The sequence below is a fragment of the Passer domesticus genome, chromosome Z (assembly GCF_036417665.1).
Source record: "Passer domesticus isolate bPasDom1 chromosome Z, bPasDom1.hap1, whole genome shotgun sequence".
In the NCBI taxonomy this organism is placed as follows: Eukaryota; Metazoa; Chordata; class Aves; order Passeriformes; family Passeridae; genus Passer; species Passer domesticus.
The window spans coordinates 66,892,182-66,913,572 of NC_087512.1; the positions used below are offsets into that span (position 1 = coordinate 66,892,182).

General features: G+C 36.4%; 1 long non-coding RNA gene across 1 annotated transcript in view; it reads right to left on the minus strand.

The window, feature by feature from the left end:
• Positions 1 to 535: 535 nt before the first annotated feature.
• LOC135290671 (uncharacterized) overlaps positions 536 to 21,391 on the minus strand; it is a 61,792-nt gene continuing 40,936 nt past the window's right edge. The window contains exon 3 of the long non-coding RNA XR_010353441.1: positions 536 to 634. This is a non-coding gene — a long non-coding RNA (uncharacterized LOC135290671). The remainder of the gene's footprint in view (positions 635 to 21,391) is intronic.

Consider the following 21,391-nt stretch of genomic DNA (forward strand, 5'->3'; position numbering starts at 1 on the left):
TCTCTTTAAGAAGGTTTAACTAACCTTCCTAATATGTAGATTTGCAATATTGAAAAAAGTTCTTTAAATACTTATACATGTAGAGAAAAACTACAATATTTTTGCTGGGTGTTTTGACAGTTTATTTCACTATCTGCACATCTGCATTTCGTATTCTGTGATTGAGAAAAAAATATTCAGGAAAAGCAAAGATTCTAGCACTTAAAAACTACAATTTAATTTAACATGTGATATATTAATTTATGCTCATAAAGTGAAAAATTGAAAAAATTCTATTTGATCTGACATTTCTGTTCAATGAAAAGTATGAATAATGGAAATCAACAGAGTAATATGAAGAAATATAAACTTGTACACTGAATACATTTAAATAAATTAGGGCTTCTCAGATATTGCTTCACTACAAAAAAACCACTTTCTATACATAAGTTTTTTTGTGGCAAATGGCTTGTCAAATTTCTGTCATGATAATGTAAGCTCAATTTAATAACCAGAAAGGTACTGCAGAGCATATACCAGAAATGCTGAATCTTTTCTCTGTAGTCGTTCGTTCTGTGTATTTGACTCTTGTGAAGATTGTTTTGCTTTCCCCAGCAGCCTCTGAAGCTGGTGGTTTTGTAATCTGGTCAGTGAGCTGTGAATAAGTAAGAAAGAATAATATGATAGCCATCAATAGAAACCTAGTCACTGAGGCAGAGACACATACACTGGCACTTTTATTTATTTGATACTTGTTTTCTTTTGGTTTGTAGTGAAGGTTTTTTGTTTGTTTGGGTTTTTTGTTTGGTTGTTGCTTTTTTCAATGGACCACATTAGTTACCAGCAAAGAGACGTTTTTTAGGTTAGCTCCTTGGATTAAAAATAAGTTGTTGAGATATATCGCTGTGTAAAATCCTTTACTTCCTATAACATCCTTAAGATAACTCCTCTTTCCCTTTTATTCATGTGTAGTTAGTGATTTTGTGGAGTTTCTCAAAGGATTTACTATTTCTATTACTGTCTTTATTATTATTGATATATGCTTTTAATTTACTTTATATACATTCAACTTAGCAATTTGTTTGTCTTTTATTTTCATTTCTTTCTCCATCTGCGCTGTTCCTGTCCACCTCAAAGGGGTGGCTGCCAATCTGCTAAATAAAGTCACCTTAGGAGCCAGTGCCTCCTACTCCAGAGTTACTTGTCTGGAAAGCAGCAAAAATAGTGCTGCAGGTGTAAGCTGGCCCCTGTCCACTCCAGTCCTGATAGCTTCATAAATCTTGACCCTGACATAGCACCACAATCACGTTTCATGACACAAAGCCAAGCATGTTATTCACCCAGTGCCCTAATTTACATTTCCTGAGACAAAAGAACATACAGATACTATTTAAGACCTCTCTTTGCTTTCACATTTGTCCAAGGGTTAGTTTTAGGTCATGTAGAAGAAACCTAGCAAAGGAGATGGTAGTGAATAAACTTTTAAACAAATTAAAAGTAAATAAAGATTAAGGAAAATGCAAGACTCAAGCTCTCATTGTTCTCATGCCAGCTGAAACTATAGATCAGTGTATTTTCTATATCAGAAATAAGCAGCTGCTATTTCTTTTGTGGAACAGAAAATAACAGTTATGTTCTTTTGGCTGTGTTTGATGAGACAAACTTTCCCTGCATATGTGCCATTGGTACAAGTTTAGTGCTAAGAACACCTTAAATAAAGACAGAATTGAAATGCCCAGGGAAAAATACGCTGCTGCCTTGTGCCACCAGGCACATAGCAGGACTGGGATTTACATCCCCTTACTTTAGATATCTACACTGCCTATATGTGTTTCTGCACTGCAGTTCTGACTGCCTTCATGCACAGTAGGAGAAAATAAGCACAATGAGGCCATTACTCACATCTGCCATAGATGACTGTTTAAGATGAGATGAGTTGTACCCAGAAGTGTTTGTTCATCTATTCTCTTCATGAGTGGAAGTCTAGAGTATTACTACAGAATGAAATTACTACACTAGAGTTGTCTAATGTCAGGTCATCTGAATGTCACCCTGTTCTGTGTAGGCTAAATGTGATAAGATTTCCAGTGAGATCATTCAGTGCTGTAAAAAAGATTATAGAAATATTAAAACCAATGTTTTTCAGAACTCTGAAGAGTTTATGGTTGTTATTTATGGTCATGCTGTGTATTAGAACTAGGTTTACATGGGTTTGTGTTACCACAGCTAGTGGTGCCCTACAAATGAGATGGGATTTTCCTCTGCTGAGTTCTCTGCTGAGATGCAAAGCATGAATTCCAGTTCATCATCTGGTCTACATAGAAGACTGGGAGCAAAAAGAAATAAGGAAACGGCACAGTTAAAAAAAAATATGTTGAAGGCCCAGGTGCACCAGTGGGATGCACATTATCCAGCTTCTGTTAGGGAAAGGACACGGGTAGAAATGGTTTTAAGGATAATAAGGCAGTTCTGTGAGTTTTACTTAAAAAAAAAACATACATAAAGAGGATCCTGAGAGTGAGCCTGAAGCTTTTTCTTTGGAAATTCACCACATAAAGGAAAGAATCATAAACTGGAGATGGGCTTCTTGAAGCCGCATGTCGCATAATATTTAAATAGAGTGAGGAAAAGCTGTGAACAACTTCAAGAAGTCACACCATGGTAAAGGAGGGAGAGGCTATGCTGAGGGGTCATGAATGCATTGGTTCTCTCACTCAGTGAGACAGGTAAATAATCTTTGTGAGCATCAGTGTTTTGTGCACATTGAAGCACTGATGTTCCTTTATTCAATTCTAAACAAAACAAAGTTGTAAATATGAAGACAATAGATGATCATCTGGAAAAAATTTTGTCTTGTGAAGGTGTGGAAGGGCAGGTGCTGTGCAGTAGAACTTAAGCATATCCCACATCCTCGACATTTGAAAACTAGGAGCAAGCCAAGTTAAAGATGACATCTTTGAAATATGAATATATACACTATTATCCACAGTAAATGAGTAAGAAAGTAGCCTCAAATACCTCAGGAACAAGATGTTACAATTTTGACCTTAATTTGACAGTTATCCACAGGAGCTCAGAGATACATGCTGAGAGTTTAGTTTGGAAATGAGTTAGGTCTGGAATAAAAGGGTAGATTTGTGACTCTTTGGCTCAGATATAGTGGAATGTCCAAAGAAGAAGGTGGATATGAGGATTAGAGAGATAGGAGAGTGGAACACTGGGGAGCCCCAAGTTGAAAATAGGGCAGAGGAAGAGACAAGCCCTTAAAAATCCAAAACCAAAGGAATGGAGAGAAAAGAGAAGGCAAAAGGACATGTCCACACCAGTTTAAGTCCTCTCCCTGTAGAAAGAAAATAGGAAAATATGTAAAATGAACAAATTGGGCACATTTTTTAACATAACCCACACTACAAGTTTTTTTTTTTTATTGTTCTCACAGTATTTACCATAGATATAAATGAGCTTTTAGGTCCTGAAAATCTATAAAAATTAAAAGCATGTCTAGAAATGTTTTCAGCAGTGAGAAGGACCTGTTAGCAAGGGGAGTTCTCACAATAGTCTGCAGCAAGGGGGATGGAGCTTGGTGATACTTCAGCAAGGTCTTTGCAGTTCCTTTGTGCCATATCAACTTGTGGGAGAATGATTTACTGCTTAGTCTTACTGTCAGTTCAGGCAGTTAAGTGCTTAAAGTGAAAAACTTGTGTTTTGTATAGAACTGACCCTTTTTTTTTTATTCTGCAACTGTTGTCCACATATCTGATGAAGATTGGTTTTGAAATGCACTCCAGCTCCAGCTGGATGGCATGTGGACAGGACAAGGGCCCTCCAGGGTTAAAATCAGATAAATGTCTATTTGAATGAATATCCTCAAATGTTTGGAATGCAGAGGATACCATGAGAAACAAATAAAGCCATTACATTAATTGTTAACAGAATTAGGCATCACAGATGTTTCTGTAATGCACAGATTTCTGCATTCTCAAAGAAGCTTTTCAGCTGTCCTTGCAATTTTAAGACTAAAATATTCTATTAAAAGAACCAGTGAAAATAAATGAAACATGTAATTATTTTTACAATGGGTAAACTGTTGATTTGTCAAACCACAGAGAAAGGAACTCTAAGATATAATTCTCATTCCAATTTAAGAATATGTTTAAAGAAGTAATTAGAAAACTACAAGCCAAACCCCTCTCTCATTGCCTTCCTGAAACTTCTTTTACAGACCCATTTTGCTTGGGTATTTTTTTATATATATATTTTTTTATCTTCCTGTGCTTTATCATAGGGATCATTTGAAGCTAAAAAAGGAAGTTTAGGGGGGGTTAGTTTAACAGTTCTCTAGATATGTGAGGACATAGTAGGCCAAATTCCCTGAAGCTTGGATGTGCCAGACTTTTACAGCTGCATTCTTCTTTATCAATCTATCAAACCCCTTTAGTACTATCTTTCAGCAAAACTGTGAATTATTTATCCCTTTGGATTTGGACGTTTTCACAAATGTCAGTGTAGCTGCAGTGTGCAATGAAGCCAATCGTCTAGCTCCCCCTCCATTATGTGAAATAATAGTGCATCTTCTGTGTGGACACTATTGATACTGAAGTGAATGAGCCATGAAATCAAGGTGTGAAGCGCTGTAGAACTCTCTGTCTCCCTTCCCCCTTCCATTTTAGAATTTTTCTTGGATCCAGATTCTTGGTTAAAAAAAAATTAACACTTGCACAATCTTACTTGTTTCTCAGTATTTTAGTACCCCTTCGTTATGAGAGATTGAGTTTATGTCCATCTTAGACATTATAGAAGGCAACCTTGACCCAAATTGAAGTCTGATAAATGGTACTTCTAAAGTCATATTACACATTCTCTGGTGTTCTATCATTTCCTACTGTTTAACAAAGGAATAAGTCAAAATTCATCTTTGCAACCATTGGCTTTGAAGAAAATGAGAAAAATAGGAAAAAAAAATTTGTTCTCTTTTTCCCTCAGGAGTATCATGTCTTGGTGTTTTTTTAGTTACAGGTGAGTTTTAGGTTTCCATTATAGACATGTCTTGTGTGGGAGGCAGGAGGGAGAGGTAGTCCAAAATGAGTCAAAAGAGCATTTGAAAACAAGAAAAAAAGAGTGTGTAATGATGTCAAACTCCAGAGTACTGAACATAACATTTCGGGTAAATACTTTTTCCGTCTTCTAAGGCCTTAGTGCAAATGGAGATATAATTTTTCAAAATAACATTCATTTCCTGCTATTGGCATATAAAAATCCCTTACATTCTTCTTACTAAACTAGTACTTTTTAGCATTTTTGTGGATTATAATCACTGGCTATTACTAGAAAATCTGACCATGCTACAATCTGCTTAGTTTTGGGGGCCATCCCGTATTTCATAGAACCCCTTCTGTGCCCACTGCAGTCCAAAAGACACTGCAAAAGTAGTCTTTGGGATGGAAAAAAAACTGACTCAAGATGTGTGACCACAGTGCTTCCAGTAATCCCAAGTCTACACTAATACTGGGTCTATCTCCTGACTTTTGCAGTGTGGCTTGCCACAGGATGAGTGAGGGACACCTACACCTGTCTCAGGGCAGGGTGATATGCTCGCGTACAGAATTATTTTATTTTTTTAAATATTAACATTTCCTTTTGTCATTAAGTAATTTTTATTGTCCTACTTTTTCATTCTCTCTTAATAAAATCCTTTTAACCTGCTGTGCTGCAGTGAACCGTCTGCTGGGGCGGGGGCAGCAGGAGGAGCAGTATCATTTTCTTTTGATTAAAAAAACTATTGTTTTCATTGTACTGACAATAATTTAGTCTTTCTGTGTGTATGTTGAAAGAACAAATGTTACTCTTGAATTCTACTTTCAGAAAATGGGTGATAAAATACATGCCAGATGCAACAGGATCCACTATTCTGATTAAGCATGTCAGTGTCTTATCCCTTAGCTTGGCACATATATCTCTTTTAGGATGGTTCTGCCAAGCCAAAGGAGTACTGTTTCTAGTTGGCTCCGTTTTATTGCTGTCCTCTCCTGTTGTTGGGATTGAAAAGTACCTTTCTGACCATTCTGAATAAATTAGGGTTTTACTTATTTTCCTTCAGTTCTGTCTGTAGCTGTGAACTGTCTATGGAATCTGTTTACAAGATTGTAAACAGATTGTTGCTGTTGTGGTCAAGTTAAGGTGGAAGCTGTGGTTTGGCTATTTGCAGTACTTGGGAGTGAATTGCCATAAAAGACTTTGTAGAAGCCACAAGAATCACTGTCATTCAAAGAGAAGAATACTTGACGAGTCCCAGTTTACCTACCTTCTCTTCCTCTGTCCTCTTTTGGGATTTTCCTTGCAGACATATATTAAATAAGAGGCCTTTTGATGTAATTTGGTAGTATTTTTTTTTGGTGTCTCTCAGTACTCCTAAGAGATTTCCACATCCCTGTGCTGGTATGTGTGGATCACTTGGTGCCTTGGATTGGAGACTTGATGTGAATTTAAAACAGCGTTGCCTAAAGTGACCTGGTCTGCAATGTCACCCCATTGCATTTTGCATGAATGAATCAATTTGCCTTTGAATGCAGTATTAATCAAATTATGTGCTCAACGCTACTTCTTGCCAACACTTATAGGAACCCATTTCCATGTTGGGATAGAACTTATGTACCAGTTAGTACTTAGACTAATGTGCACAGAACCTTTTTTGTTTACATTTAGCTAGTGAGACTAGTGGGACATTCTCCTTCTCTATTGCCAGCCCCTCTTTTCAGCCAAAAACTAAATGGTGCAACAAGAAAAGTGCCTATAATGAATAGCAGGACAAAAGCATGACGGTCTCCATTGCTTTAACTATCTTGTAGCATCTATATTTCTTTTGAACTATTGGAAATTTCCAGGATATTATCTGCTTTTTTAAAAACCTCTTCTTTACTTCACTTACCCTTTTCTTTGCTTATTATAAAAACAAACAAACAAACAAACAAACAAACAAACCTTGAAGTATGGCCTTTTTGTTTTTGCTGGCCTGGTTTTGGTCATAGATCTTTTGGAGTGACCACTATTTTACTAGGAGATAGGCTTTCAGTTGCAGAGAACTGCCAGGAAGATTTACAGATTGGTTACTAAGTCTTATGAGCATACAACTGATTCAATTAAAGAAATCTATGTGTGATTCAACACTTCTCTGCTTATGCTCAACAGCACTTTGCTCAGACTTGAAAGAATTACACAGATTTCATCAGTGCTAGCAGAAAGAGCACAGATAGTTCCTATTGTTAGCATTATGATGAAAACTGTCCTAGAGTGTTTGACCTCCATATTTTCCTATGGTTTCCTGAAGTTTTTCCACTTTCACAGTTGCCCTGTAGAAGATAGGTTCTTTATGAAATAAACCTTTTGTGTAAATGTACTCACTTCTTCTTCAATATACTCTTTCCAAAGTATTCAATTTTTTTCTAAGAAGTCTTAATTTTAAAAAAAAATCCTCTTTAACCTTATGCCTTTTTAGCCACTTAAGTACTTTTCTTGAGAATAAAAGGCTTTTACATACAGCAATATACCAGTAAACTGTAAAGCATTTGACCTGTGATGGAGAAATGGTGTTTGAAAATATCTTCAAACACACCAAACAAGAAAAATGTATGTGACAAAATATTCCATAAACCTTTGAACTGTAGGCTTTCTTTTGGGAACTTTGGTCTCTTAACATGAAAGAAGAGATTAGACTGTACATATATGCAACTAATACAGAATTGATTCCCCAAAATATTATTGAAGAATTTCTCTTCATACAGAAAATAAGTGCAGCGTTTAACAGATGTATTCTTGGAAAGACTACTCCATGTACATAAATATTATTTCACAGTTTTAAGTATAACTCACATAGGAAGCATGTAGACTGTGGTTATATTAAATACTATATTTCTAATACATTTGTCATGAGATAAACAATGTTAGAATTCATTTTCTGTGGGAATTGGTATACAGTACTAAGGGTAAAGATGCAATGTTGCTTTATCAACAACTATTTTGAAATTGTCAATATTTACACCATGTATTTATGTTGACATCTTTCGCATGATCATGTAGCGCCCACCAGCACATCTTACAAACAAGGTGATAAAAAATTAGATAATTTTAACTGAAATTCTTTGACTAATTGCATTACAAATACAGTTTTAAAATTCATGTGTCTAGCTAACAGAAGCAGGAGGTTTTTTTCTCCAGCTGTGGTAGATGCAGGTTTTTCCCTTGTAGTTGCCTGTAGATTTTATATTTCTAATCAAATCACAGCAAAGCTATATAGCATCCTACTAAACTCAGAACATCTGAGGCTGCTGGAAGCCCCAGACTGCTAGGTCTCCTGACACACGGCAGGCTGTGGTGTAGTCTTTTATCCTGGAGGAAGAGTGAGAGGTGAAGGTGTGCAGTGCTTTTTCAAAATGTGCCAACTGCAGCCCAGCAATCAGCTCATCACTGACCAGGGCAACCATGGTCATGGAACAGGGAGAGGTTTGCTGAGCTGTACCACTGAAGTGCAGGAACTGGGAAGAGAAGGATTATAAAAATAAATGGGTTGCTGAAGAAGGAGCAGTAAAGTAGAACATTTCTAGCTAATGACTGAGAAATCTATATAAATGTTACCAAAATGTAACATTTAAACTGAGGATTTAAAATCATTGATTTTTCCCTCTTATGTGTTCTTTGTTGCGTACTTTATTGTAAAAAGTTTTACAGATGCTGCTCAACAGCTTGTTAATATCCCTCCTAACCCAAATGACAGGAGGTAGAATGTTTTTTAAGCTAAGAAGTGAACACCATCAGGTTTTGCCGAATAAATTCTGAATTTTTAGTTGCTGTTCTGCAGAGATGTGCTCAGGTGTTTCCTGCATATCTCTGGAAATACTTGTATAGCTGTAGGGAAGCTGAAAAAAACCAATCTCCTACAAAATTATAAATGCCAATCTGGCATGATGAACCCAAACCTCTCAGATTTTGCCTGTTACTCTGACAAGGCGATTGAGGGAAACATGATCTCACTCTTCACACAGGCAGTATGATGAGACCTGCCCTCCCACCATCCTGCACTCATGGACTTTCAGATCGGTTTTAGAACAGATTATCAACAGTGATGACATATCTCACCAAAAAACTTCAATCTCACATTTAAAAGACCCAACAGATAGAATTTGCTGGAGAGCAAGGTGAACCAAAATAAGGATGGGAGAATAAAACCCTGAAGGTTAGTAAAACAGAAAAAGAGAGAGGGGAAGGTTTTACTTTTACAAACAACCCTGCTTGTGTAACTAGAAATGCAATGAGAAGAGCCAACATAGTGAGCTACTTCTAGTACATGTACTTTTGCTTATTTTTCAGAACTAGACAAGAGTACCCAGTCTCAGCGCTAACAAAAAATTCATACCAATAAATTAATAGAAAGAAGGACATTTTGTCTCTAGTTCACTTGTGTAAGAATTTTCATTTCTTATTTTTGTTCACCCATTATTGTATGAGTATTTTACTGAGAGCTGAAACCAACCGTAAGCTGGTTATTAACATGGCCAAAAGGGGGCTATGAGACATGTGAATAAATACATTATTGTTTCAGGTAGAAACCTGGAGTTTGAAGATTGAGTACTACTTGATGGTTGTGAGGTTGTGTGCAAATCCTCAGGGTTACTTGATCATAGTGCTTTAAATATCTCAATTCCAGATTTGTTAGCTCAGAAGAAAAGTGATACCTTACCTCTAACCAAAATAGAACCACTGTACTGCCAAAGCTACTGCTAAGGATAAGAGCCCCCGAAGGCAAGGACATGTATTAAACCATGGAGGTTTGGACAGCCTGCTTTAAGCCAACATCATATTCTTACCAGGGAGCACTGTGTATTTGATAGGATTTGTTTAAAGACCACAAGATGGTGCTCATTCAGGTGTTGATGCAAATATATTGGAGACCATATAAGAAGTTGTTTAAGGACTCAAAAGTCTATGAGATAATTTTGAGACATTAGATACAAGCCAAACAACAGGAATATGAAAAGATCTTTAAGGCTTGTTGCAATCTACCAAAACCCTCCAGATCAGGCAAAGTGAAAAATGTGATTACTACTAGTCCAGGAAATATAGATTATATATGAACAAACTATGAATTAACTTATTTTCAGAAGGTGAGCACTATCATCATTATAGTCAGTAGCATCCAAATATTTTTTTATGAGGTTGCATGTTTGATGTTTTTCTGTCATGGAGGGAAGGTATCATACTACAGCCCTACTCCTGCTGGCATTTCTGAAGGTAATGGCTTTGCTTACTAACATACATAATCAAATGTGTACATGCCAAGAAACAGTGGACCTGCTGTACAGTTCTGTTTCTGTCTATGCTCAGTAAATTCAATATTTTCAGGACAGGGTACACTTCATTGTTAATGATTTACTGGTTGCTGTGCGATATACACAGTATATATAAAATAGATTTATTTGGCTATGTCCTCTGTAAAGGAAAGAGTCTGAGATGTGCTGAGACATGGTGGTTAAGACTCATCTATTGCCATTTCTCAAAATCTCCCACTCCTGCTAGGAAAGATGTCAGCGAGAGTAGACCCAAGTGCAGAAAGCATTTGCATATGATTTTCACTATTCTGAAATAGTCTTATAGCTAATTTTACCAACCTCTCAAGTAATTTGTTTTTGGAATGTGGCAAGTACAGCATAGATCTGATAGTGATTTAATCTGAGGTAGGAGTTTAGACAGACAATTTTTACTCCTTTTAATCTTCAAATAATGGTTAAAAAGCGGTGGTTAAATGCCCACCGAAAAGCTCAATGATTTAGACCCTAACTGACATTTAGAAAAACAAAATACATTTTAGTGATTAACCTGTTATGAGTATTTGCATATGGCTATTCAGAGGCTTGAGAGATAGGTCTGTATGAAAATCATGGCCAAATGCAAGGTCCTGCACCTGTGTTGGGGCAATACCAAGCATCAGTACAGGCTGAGTAAGGAATGGATTTAGAGGAGCCCTGGGGACAAAAACCTGGGGATGTTTGTGGATGGAAAGCCCTACACGGTGTGGCAAGGCACTCTTGCAGTCCAGAAAACCAAGCATGTTCTGGGCTGCATTAAAGCAGCAGGACTGGCAGGTCGAGTGGGGTGATTCTACCTACCCCTCTGCGCTGCTCATGTAAAACTCCTCCTGGGACACTGCAGCCAGCTCTGGGATCTCCAGCACAAGAACAATGTGGACTTGATGAAATAAGTCCAGAGTAGGACCACAAAGATGGTAAAGCAGCTGGAGCACCTTTCCTATGAAGATAGGATGAGACAGCTGGGGATGTTCAGCCTGGAGCAGAGAAGAGTCCAAAAAGATCTTAGAGCACCTTCTGGCACCAAGGCAGCTACAAGAAATGTGGAGAGTGTCTTTTTGTAAGGGAATATTTGACAGGACAAGGGGAATGGCCCTGAGCTGAACGAGGGTAGACTTAGATAAGATATTAGGAATAAATTCTTTATGGTGAGTGTAGTGATGTACTGGAACAGGTTGCACATGGAAGCTGTGGATGCCCAATTCCTGGAAGTGTTCAAGGCCAGGTTGGATGGACCTGAACAATCAGGTCTAGTGGAAGGTGTTCTTGCCTGTGGAAGAGGGGTTTGAACTAGATGACCTTTAAGTTCCCTTCCAACCCAAGCCATTCTACAATTCCAGGATTCTATGATTTTTTTATTAAAATGTCATTTTAAAGCTACTTTTCTTATTAAACTTTGTCTTGGAGATGAAAGTTGTGACAATGATTAGGAAAAGAGGAATGAAATCAAGGTGAGGGCTATCAGAACTGCTGTTGTGGGCAGAGTGGAGACACAGCCATAAAAGGGCACAGCCCATAGAAGCTGTCTGTAAACTTAGACGCCAAACAATCCTTGTACACCACAGACACACCTGACAATACCAGGTTCCTTGTCTTTGGGCTGGAGCTGGCATATGCCAGCTTTCCCATGGCAGTCTCCATGGAGAGGAGCCATTGTTTTCTCTCTTTAAAATACTTGTTCGTACTGTTACATCCTTCCTGCTTCTTCTTGTAAGTCCACAGCACATTTCTCCTTGCCATAGGTGTCCAGGGGATTAAAACAAAGATAAAACAGGAGACAGAAGATATGAGCACACATTGTCATAGTAACTATCTATATCTGTGTGTGTGTGTGTGTGTGTGGATATACATTTCATAAACCATTGTGTGTTTCCTCCTTAGCTGGAGATCAAGGCACCTGTGCTGCTAGGTATTCACAAATGTGTCTGTGTGGAAAAATAAAAATATTGTTTTTACACTGTGGTTGAGCACACCTACAGTCCCTAAGCTTGAAGGCTGTCAGAGTATTTTTCTCTTCATCTGTTTAGTGTTTATCTAAACACTGATTTACATTCAATAGAAAGGATTCTCTTATTGTCCCAAGGGGAAGGACAGCCAACAGATGGATCACAAGAAATGTCATTAACCACTTAGGATGTTTTGACACCTTGCTGAAGATTGCTTCATTATCAGTGAAATGAAATTTCTTCTCTGCTTGTCTGGCAACTAACATTGGTTAGAGAAAGCTATTACTATGACAAAAATTCTATGAAATATACGTTTTTGAGCTACTGATTTATAATGTTCCTGAGATACTTTGTGTTAGCACTTAATAGAAAAAAGTAATTTTTGAATTTTCTTCTCGTGTACCATTCATGTAGATATATTACTCAAAGATTAGGGCTTCAAATTTTCAGTTAAAATATTCATTTCCTAATAACAATAAAATCCCCATAAAGTAGTCTAGATTGAATCTCTTTAGATACCTTGTTTAGATTTTCTTTTTGCTTTCACTTTATTTTGCCACAAACCCTAAAATTTTATTATTCAAAACAGTTTGTACAGTAAAGAATGGGTTCCACAAACCTCCCAAATTGCACTTATTTCTGATAAAACAACAGAAAAGTCAATAATCTGTGAAAATTGTAATACATATTGAAAGACTGTAATTGGTTTCTCCTGTTGCCTAAATAATGACAATAATAATCATTCAATTCCAACAAAAAATGTGTAAATTCACCACAAAATTGCCTCTGGAAACAACAGATAAAATAAATTAAGATTAAATTAAATAAAATAAGAAATTGTTTTTAAAGTGTTAAAGAAGCAATCATTCTACCAATTAAAGAGTAAGGCTCTACTGTGAGGTTGATAGCTAATCAGGTACACAGATGGTTGTTTTGGGTAGTTTTTTATTCTGTACTGGAAAACAGATACAAAGTTGACCTTATTATTTGTGTTAATTGTTTTAATTTCTAAATTAACATACTACTAAATGATGATACATACAATGGAGTACTATGAAATGATGCTTTAATACAAGAAGGAAGAAAACACTAAGCTGGATGAAAAAGACATTTTTGGGTATGTCTAGGTATCCTTCTCTTGTGCTTGCAATGGAAGCAAAGTAAAATCTTCCTAAAATATTATTGAAAACATATTTAAGTATCCCAGAACAGTTTACAGCCAGATAGTTGCCCCATGTCCTTCATGAGTTCCATAACCACCAGGTAGTGGGTGGCCATAGGGCAACTGGGACTCCCACCTCTCCCTTGTTTGTTTTTGCCCAGAAGTTGCTAAAATATACCTTATCTGTTCTTAACATTGACCTGGCTCTAATAAACAATGATATCAACAAAATCTGTCAAAAGCAAAGTGAAACACACTACCTAGAAAAAGGCATCTGAATAAAAACCAGAGCTCCAAGCTTGGATCTTTTTCCAGACCTTTAGTCAGGGGCTGTATATTTCCTCACTAATATGCTGTAACAGTTAGATCTTTATTACAGTCTGTAACCACAGTTTTTGGAAGACACATGTGGTACTGCAGGAAAACTAAAGCATATGTGTCAACTCCTGCTGCCAAACCAAGTTGTTCTTGGCATCACGTCACTTGCATGTGAACAGTGATTGAAACTGCCGTCCAAAGTCAGTGGCCTAAGATCAAACATGCAGTGCTGAAAAGCTTAAAAGCTAGACAGAAGGATCTTCACTTTTTGAAGGACTAGTTGTGTGTCAGGATCTTTGGAAATACTATTTTCTCCTCTTTATGTGAAATTCCCAACATCTTCCAGTGAATGTATTTCAGTTCACTGCTTCTATGGCCTGAGAGGGGAAATTATCTATGCAAACTGTCACTACTTCCTCTGTAGTCTTCCAGATTCAGACTTCATTTTAAACTGGTTTTACTTTTTTTTAAAGCTTCTGACTGTGTAAGTCTGTAAAACAATATGCTTAACATGTTTTTTAAAATAAATTTATTGAGATTTTACTTCCTTACAAAACATTAATGATAGATTTTACGCAGCAAATTTTTCTAACATGGATACTTTAGTATCAACTATCGTTGCAGGACTGTTGCAGACCAACGTTTATTATTGTGGCATTTATTGCCTCTTTACCTGAAGAATCTCAAAGAACTGCGTAAGCTTTGACCCCAGAGTTGTGCACCTAGGCACAGATGCAGTTTAATTATGTGTCTTGAACATAAAAGTCTGTGAGGAGGCTTTGGCTTTTGGTTTGCTTCTGCAGACTGAAGTGTTCAGTAAAGCTCTTGTCAGGTAGAAAACAGGAGAAGTGTATTTTCTTACCAGCAACTACAGAAAGATGTACTCATTATCAGAGACAAATTATGGAATTTCTTCACTGAGCCCAGGGAGGAACCAAGGTCACATGTATCTTGATCAAAAAATTATGTTATTTTGTCCCTTGGGTGTTATGAACTGGAGTGAAGAAAGCCACTATTACATTCTGTGCCTGGATGATGAATTTTGATCACTGTTTCTTTTAAAAATTTTAAGAATTTAAAATTACTGGATAATTTCCCTAAGAAAATACATTTTATAGATAACAGCAGCACCATACTTTAAATGGCAATACACAAAGGTGCATTTATCACAGACTGGAAAGAGACACCCTAACAGGATGGTAATGATCACAGTCTAAAAGCCAACAGCAACCAATACTCTGGATTTATCCATACAACTTGATGTTAACATTAGGAAATCTATCAACTGTACCCAAAAACTTTTTTAATATTTACTGTTTCTTTTAAGTGCCCTCACTTGTAACAGCTTTCATGAAATCATGTTAGGTTTTGTGATCCCCTGTGATTTTTGTGATTTTTCCTATAGATCTACATTATTCTAGTGTTTAATGCTTTGCATAGCAGTATGTGTAGTAAAATTAAATAAATAGATTTTAATACCTTTTATGATAATGGCACAAGGCATACTCACATTCTTTGCACTCTATTTCTCTCAGTCTCTGTAATTATGTAATATTGAATCTATTGTGATTTTATGTAAAAAAAAATGAACTAGAGATATCATACTGTCCTCATTTTAGTCATTGTGACATTTTACTGGCAAAAATGTGCTCATACAAAATATTACTTTCTGAGAGCAATGCACACAAAATTGCCAATCAAGTACATGAAAGAGGAATAGTGACTTTCCTGGTATTAAATGAAGACTAATAGGTTTTGCATTCTTGGTGCTTCCTCTTTGTCTCATTGAGAATGCATGGTCCCTGAGTGCTCTGAATTTTAAATGAAACCATAAAAGCTGATGAGCTTTGCTTGTGGTCTGTTATAGTCCTCCACAAAACCAAATCATGTAAACCTGATGAAGCACCAAAGGGGAATCCTGCGTGCTACAGTCAGCTCTTGATGGTTTACTGTTGATCTCCCAGTTTAATGTGCATTTCTGTTGGTGTTTGGATGTACATATACAAGAACGTAAAGAAAAGTGAGGAGAACTGAGAACTAGACTTAACTAGAGAGGAAAAGCCATTGAGGAATAAATGGAATGAAAAAAATGAATTTTTTTTTATGCACAAATGAGAGGAGGGGTAATTTTTCTTCTTCTGATCAAAGGCAACCCACATTGTGCTTATAAACTGTCCCATGAAAAGAAATGGGAAAATGCAAGTAAAATGGGTTAAATGATAAAAATTATAAACTTGTCTCTAGGAAGAAGACAGAAATGGGGGGAAAAAAAGAAGTATGGAGAAACGTAATTGTCCTACTGCTTAGGATGAGTATCCTGGGCCACACGTTAAGATTTTAGTTCCATGGTTTCCTTTCCATGAAGGTTAAGACTTTGGCAAAGGCCTTCGCAGGAATGAACACTTGTGCTTAGCACTTTTCAATGCTGCTAGATGAAGCCCAGATTGTGTATCTCTACTTTTCTCCTGCCACTTGTAAAACTGACAGTAGTATAACATCCCCACCTAAGCTGGGTCTGTGCCAGGCTGTCCTAAGGAAAGTATGTAGACTACTCATGTGTGTCTTAAACTCCCAGCTACTGGGAGGGATATGCTGTGAGGGATAGGCTTGGATTGACAGAGACAAAACCTCTCCTCTCCCATCTACAATGTCAATAATGCCAATGTCTCAAATATTTCCAAATACACAGACTTCTAATCAACAAAAGTTGAAAAGAAGTGTGGCACACTTTTTTTCTCCTTAATTCTTAAGAGAAGGATGAGAGTGGGAGTTACTGCAGGCAAAAAAATCATGGTGGGACTATATTTGCTAAAATATGAATGAGTATGAATGGGTTTAAAACTCATGTGAGGATCACAAAACATTGGGTCTCATTTTCATTTCAAGTGAGAGTAACTGAGAGGAAACTGTGCAAGTCAGTGAAAGTACTAAGAAAAGATGAGTTTTTGTGGACAAATGTCTTCTGCCAGTTTCCACCCTATCTGCACTTTAATGTGTATCCAGTATATAGTCACATTATGAAAACCCTGGCCAATGTTTCCTCCATGAGCATAAACTGAGATGTTACATGAGACAAGAAGTGACTATCAGTGTTTTTTTACATTTGGCACATGTAGTTAACCTCAAAACTTGTGGTTTTCATTATTTTGGACAAAAACTACCACTTTAGAAAATAGACTAAAAGCTCTAGCATGTTTTCTTTTAATTCTGGGGCTACTTGATACAGTATATAAATTAACTGTGTGTATAAATTAACTTTTTAAAAAAACACACCCATACACATATGCCCACACACGTACACACACATTCACACATTTTTAATTACCTTGCATTTCTTAAATAAATGTTTCATAAAATTAAGTTCTGCAGGAAAATGAAGCTGTTATTTTGCTATTGTTGTGCATCCAGAGGCTTTTTCTGACAATGTATCATTTACAGAGTCCTGAATTCTCATGCAGCAGACAATAGGAAATTGATGCACTGATAACAATCCTCTTATCTGCTTTAATAAAAACTTAATGTCCTTTCTTTCCCCCTGAACTTACAGAATTTTCAAGTAATTTTTCTTTTTTTTTCCTGAATGCTACTGGTCCTCTAGTAAACATCTAAATCATATTGTCTTAATTATTGGAGAAAGGTATTGAGCATTTTTGCCATTATAAAGGTGAGTGCAGGCTGGACAAGTAGCAAGTTAGTAAGTCTCTAAGAGTTAATCACAGAGAAAATGTTTGTCTGGCATCCCTGGCACATGCAGGTCTGTCAAATGCTTCATTGTACCTTTGGAAAGTGTTAATCAAAGGCAGTAATATATTCAAATGAAATATATTGTCAAGATTATTCTCTTTTACTCTCTCTCTTTTTGTTGTTGTTGTCATGTGTAGCAACTAAGATCCTGGTTTTCACAGAATTGCTTTTTTTTCCTTATGTAAGGAGTGCATCAGTTACGTGAAGAACTACTATATGAGTTTTTGACATGGTTAGAAATGACATTATTTTGTTGACTGAAGTGGTCTGCAAAAACATATTGAAACAGATTCCTTATACATTCCTTCCCTAAAATGTAGTTTAAGTAAAATTAGTCTTTGAGGTATTGATGAAAGCCAGTTCACTTTGGAGGCCTGAAGCGCAAAGTGGAGCTCTCTCTAAGCAAGGAAAGGCAGAAATTTTATTTTTTTTTTTACAGCCTGCATATTTTTCCTTGTGTGAATGTGTAAGGCAGACCACAAATACAAACCTGATAAGTTTATATTCAGGTGCATTTTCTCAAGGTCAAGTGTATTTACCTTTGAGTTGTGCAGGTAAATCCACCATGCTGACTACTCACAGTCCATTTGCAGGTAACCATATTCAGAATGTGGCTTCATTCAATGTATTTTAAAACAGTGGGATAGCTTGTAGGCTTTGTGAAGTCCAAACAGAGACTGTCCCTGTTTACCAAGTGTGGAAGTCTCACATCTCGACCCACAATACAGCTGAAATAATCTAATTTCCTGGCAGTGTTTCCCCAGGGTGGAAATCCCTGTACTGAAATCACAGTCCTGGACTGATTGGACACCCTTTTTCAGTGAAATATTTCCAACACTTGTCTTTTTGAGCAGGACTTCAGTATGCCATCTCTACATAATAAGAACTCAGATTATGCAAAGAAACTAGAAGCAAATAACCTTGAGGAAAATTTAATTAATCTTGAGAGCTGGTTCTGAAGACTGTTGCTCAACTTGTCCAAATTATTTCAATAAATATTTTTTCTTCAAATTTGTTTCTACACAGAAACAAAATGCTGCTGCAGTCTGGGACCAGCATCATATATAGTTTCAGAGTTAGAGTTTGAAGACAGGGAGAGATCATTCCAGACCACTCCCAGGAGCTGAACTTCATATTCTAGTGTGTTTCCTAGTATTTTGATATGTACGGTGCTTCCTGCTTTGAATTTTGTCATTCTAATGAATGGTCTTACTACACATGGTAGCTGCCATTATATGATCAACATATTTTTTTTTCCCACTGATTTACAAAGATTAATATTCACAATATATTGAAAATAATACAGAAAATCACAGTTCTGGGAATAAATAATTTTTAAAGATGTTAAAAACATAGAGTATTATGACCATTTTAAATACTAAATAATATGAGAGGTAAATTTTTAATTATCATATTCCATTTCAGGGCAGAGATATTGATTCTTTGGGTTTTTTTATTAGTTCAATTTTTAATGCATGAAATTGCTTTTATTTTTTTGCAAAACTTTTGGCATTTCAGGTTATATTGTAGATTGACCAAGCTGAGCAACCCTTTAACTTGTGTAACTTAGGCATAATACAAGAGTTTTATCTCAAGTTTGTGCTAGAGTTTCTCCTTAAAGATATAACTCTGTTTCCAGGAAACCATATCAGTTTTCTAGCCAGACACAAGAGTTACAATCAAATAAACATCTGACAATAGCAATTAAAAGACCTTAATAAGTCTAGAAAAATAATTGCACCTTTTGTCCAACCTTTACCTGAAAAATTATGAATTAGACAGTCTTAGTATCATCATTGTTTTGTTTAAGACCTCTTTCCCTTCATATTCTATAATTTGAAATTTATTGCATTGAATGGGCAATAGACCGAGATGGAAATTTGCTTTCCTGATCACATATTCAAACAGTAGCACAAGGGAAATATTGCTATTTTATTGTAATTTTATTGTGGGGGCCAGAGTGGTAAGTTCTAGCTTCTTCCCTTCCTCCCCTCCCCTGCAACCTCCAAAAATAAAAGTTAATCAAGGAATCAGAAAACACAACTTTACTCCACATAAAACTATGGCAATAAGAAAATTGTAGGTCAGTACACTCACATAAACTCCTACAAAATCATTAGATAGAATACATTAGGCTTTCTCCTAAAATCTTCCTTCTAAGGAGGTTGAGAAAAGCCATAGCAGATACCTATGAAAGATTTGTAAGGAGGGCTTTGCATGCTACTAATCAGCCAGAGGACTTCATTATTATTCTGTGTAAATGTTCAGAAATGGTCTTAGCCTTGCATAGAAAGGGTACTAGGAATCAAGCAAAGAAACTCTGAAAAAGACTGTGACAGTCCAGCAAGAGGGGACACATTTTTTATATATGTTCACACGCAAGAGGATTTCTTTCTTCAGCTAAAGGATAGAGAGGCAGTCCTCAGAGTTTTAGCCCAAAGAAATTGTCCAGGCTTTAAGAATTGTCCTTTTAAAGCTGCCTTGTTAATGATAGCAGCCAGCAGATAATACACATCAATGACTTCGGCTTAGACAGTTGGGATTTGAATGTTCCACTGCTGCATATCCTTTGCAAGCAAACTGTTCATATAATAGAGCTTTCGAGCTTTCTTTTATTTTCTTTTTCTTTTTTCTTTCCCTTTTTTTTTTTTTTTTTTTTTTTTTTTTTGGATTTGGGAAGTGCTATCAAACTGGGACCTCTTAATTTAAAAGGATTCATTTTTTTCTTTTTCTTTCTAAACCTTGTTAAGGAGTATAAGAATAACACAATGTGAAACTGATTTCCCCTAAAAGATAGAACAGCAATGTAATGAAAATGAAGCAGTGGTGTTGCAGATTGTAATCCTTCTGAAGAATAAAAAAGCCAGAGTTGAAAGTGAAATGCTGGCATATGCTGCCTAAGATGAAAGTTACTGCAAAAGTTATTGGTATTTTGACCTAATGGAAGATGTAAAGAGAATAATGAGGTTACATGACCTCACACTAGTTTTCAAATCAGTGCTTTCTTAAAGGAGTATTTTATTGTTCAGCAGCTGTCTACCAATAATATTATTTAATTAAATACACACCCTAAACCAGTGGTCGCTCTTGTTTCTCCCTTTCTATTTTTAAAATAGAAATCAGAAGAAAGGCCTCATCTTAAATTCAAGTATGTTTTAGACGGATTTAAAGTAAGTTAATTTGAAATGACAATAAATAATCCTCCATCATTCGGTCACTGGTTTTACATTCCTCTGTAATTATCTTTAAATAAATCTTTTTAAGCACACTTAATATGTAGTGGTTTTTTCTTCCTTTACTACTTTATGCCTCAGATAAAAATGACATTTCTGTAAGGAAACCTAAGTCATAATTCTTTGCCTTTGGGGACGTGTTCAAGGAGACGTATGAATCGTTCAGGAATTGTAAGTGCCAGCCAATGCAGATTTTCACTCTGCTTCCCTGCCCTGTATGCTCCCACTGCTTCAAAGTAAATAGCTGCATCCTGTCAGCCACCACTTGATCAATGCCTTTGTGGTGACACAATAAGCGCCGTGAAAACAGAACGAGAAAAGATTAAGGTGATTAATGATGGTGTAAAAACTGCAGTAGGAAAGAGGTGATTGGATAAAAACAAACTCATACCTCAGGATCCCATGGATGTGTATTTGTTCAAGGGATTGGGCTGGCACTTCAAATAAGAGGTGCATTCCCTTTTTTATCCCCACCCTTAAATATCGCCCTTTTTACCTTATTAGCAGTTACTTCAAGTCTCTCTGTTAAAGGAAGAAGTCTTTGCAGCTCATTTTTCTAGAGGCACTTAAGGATCATTACTCTACCACCAAGGCAAATGTTTTATTCATTGTGCCACAGACCAATTTCTTTGCTAAGACTTTTGTAACAAAATG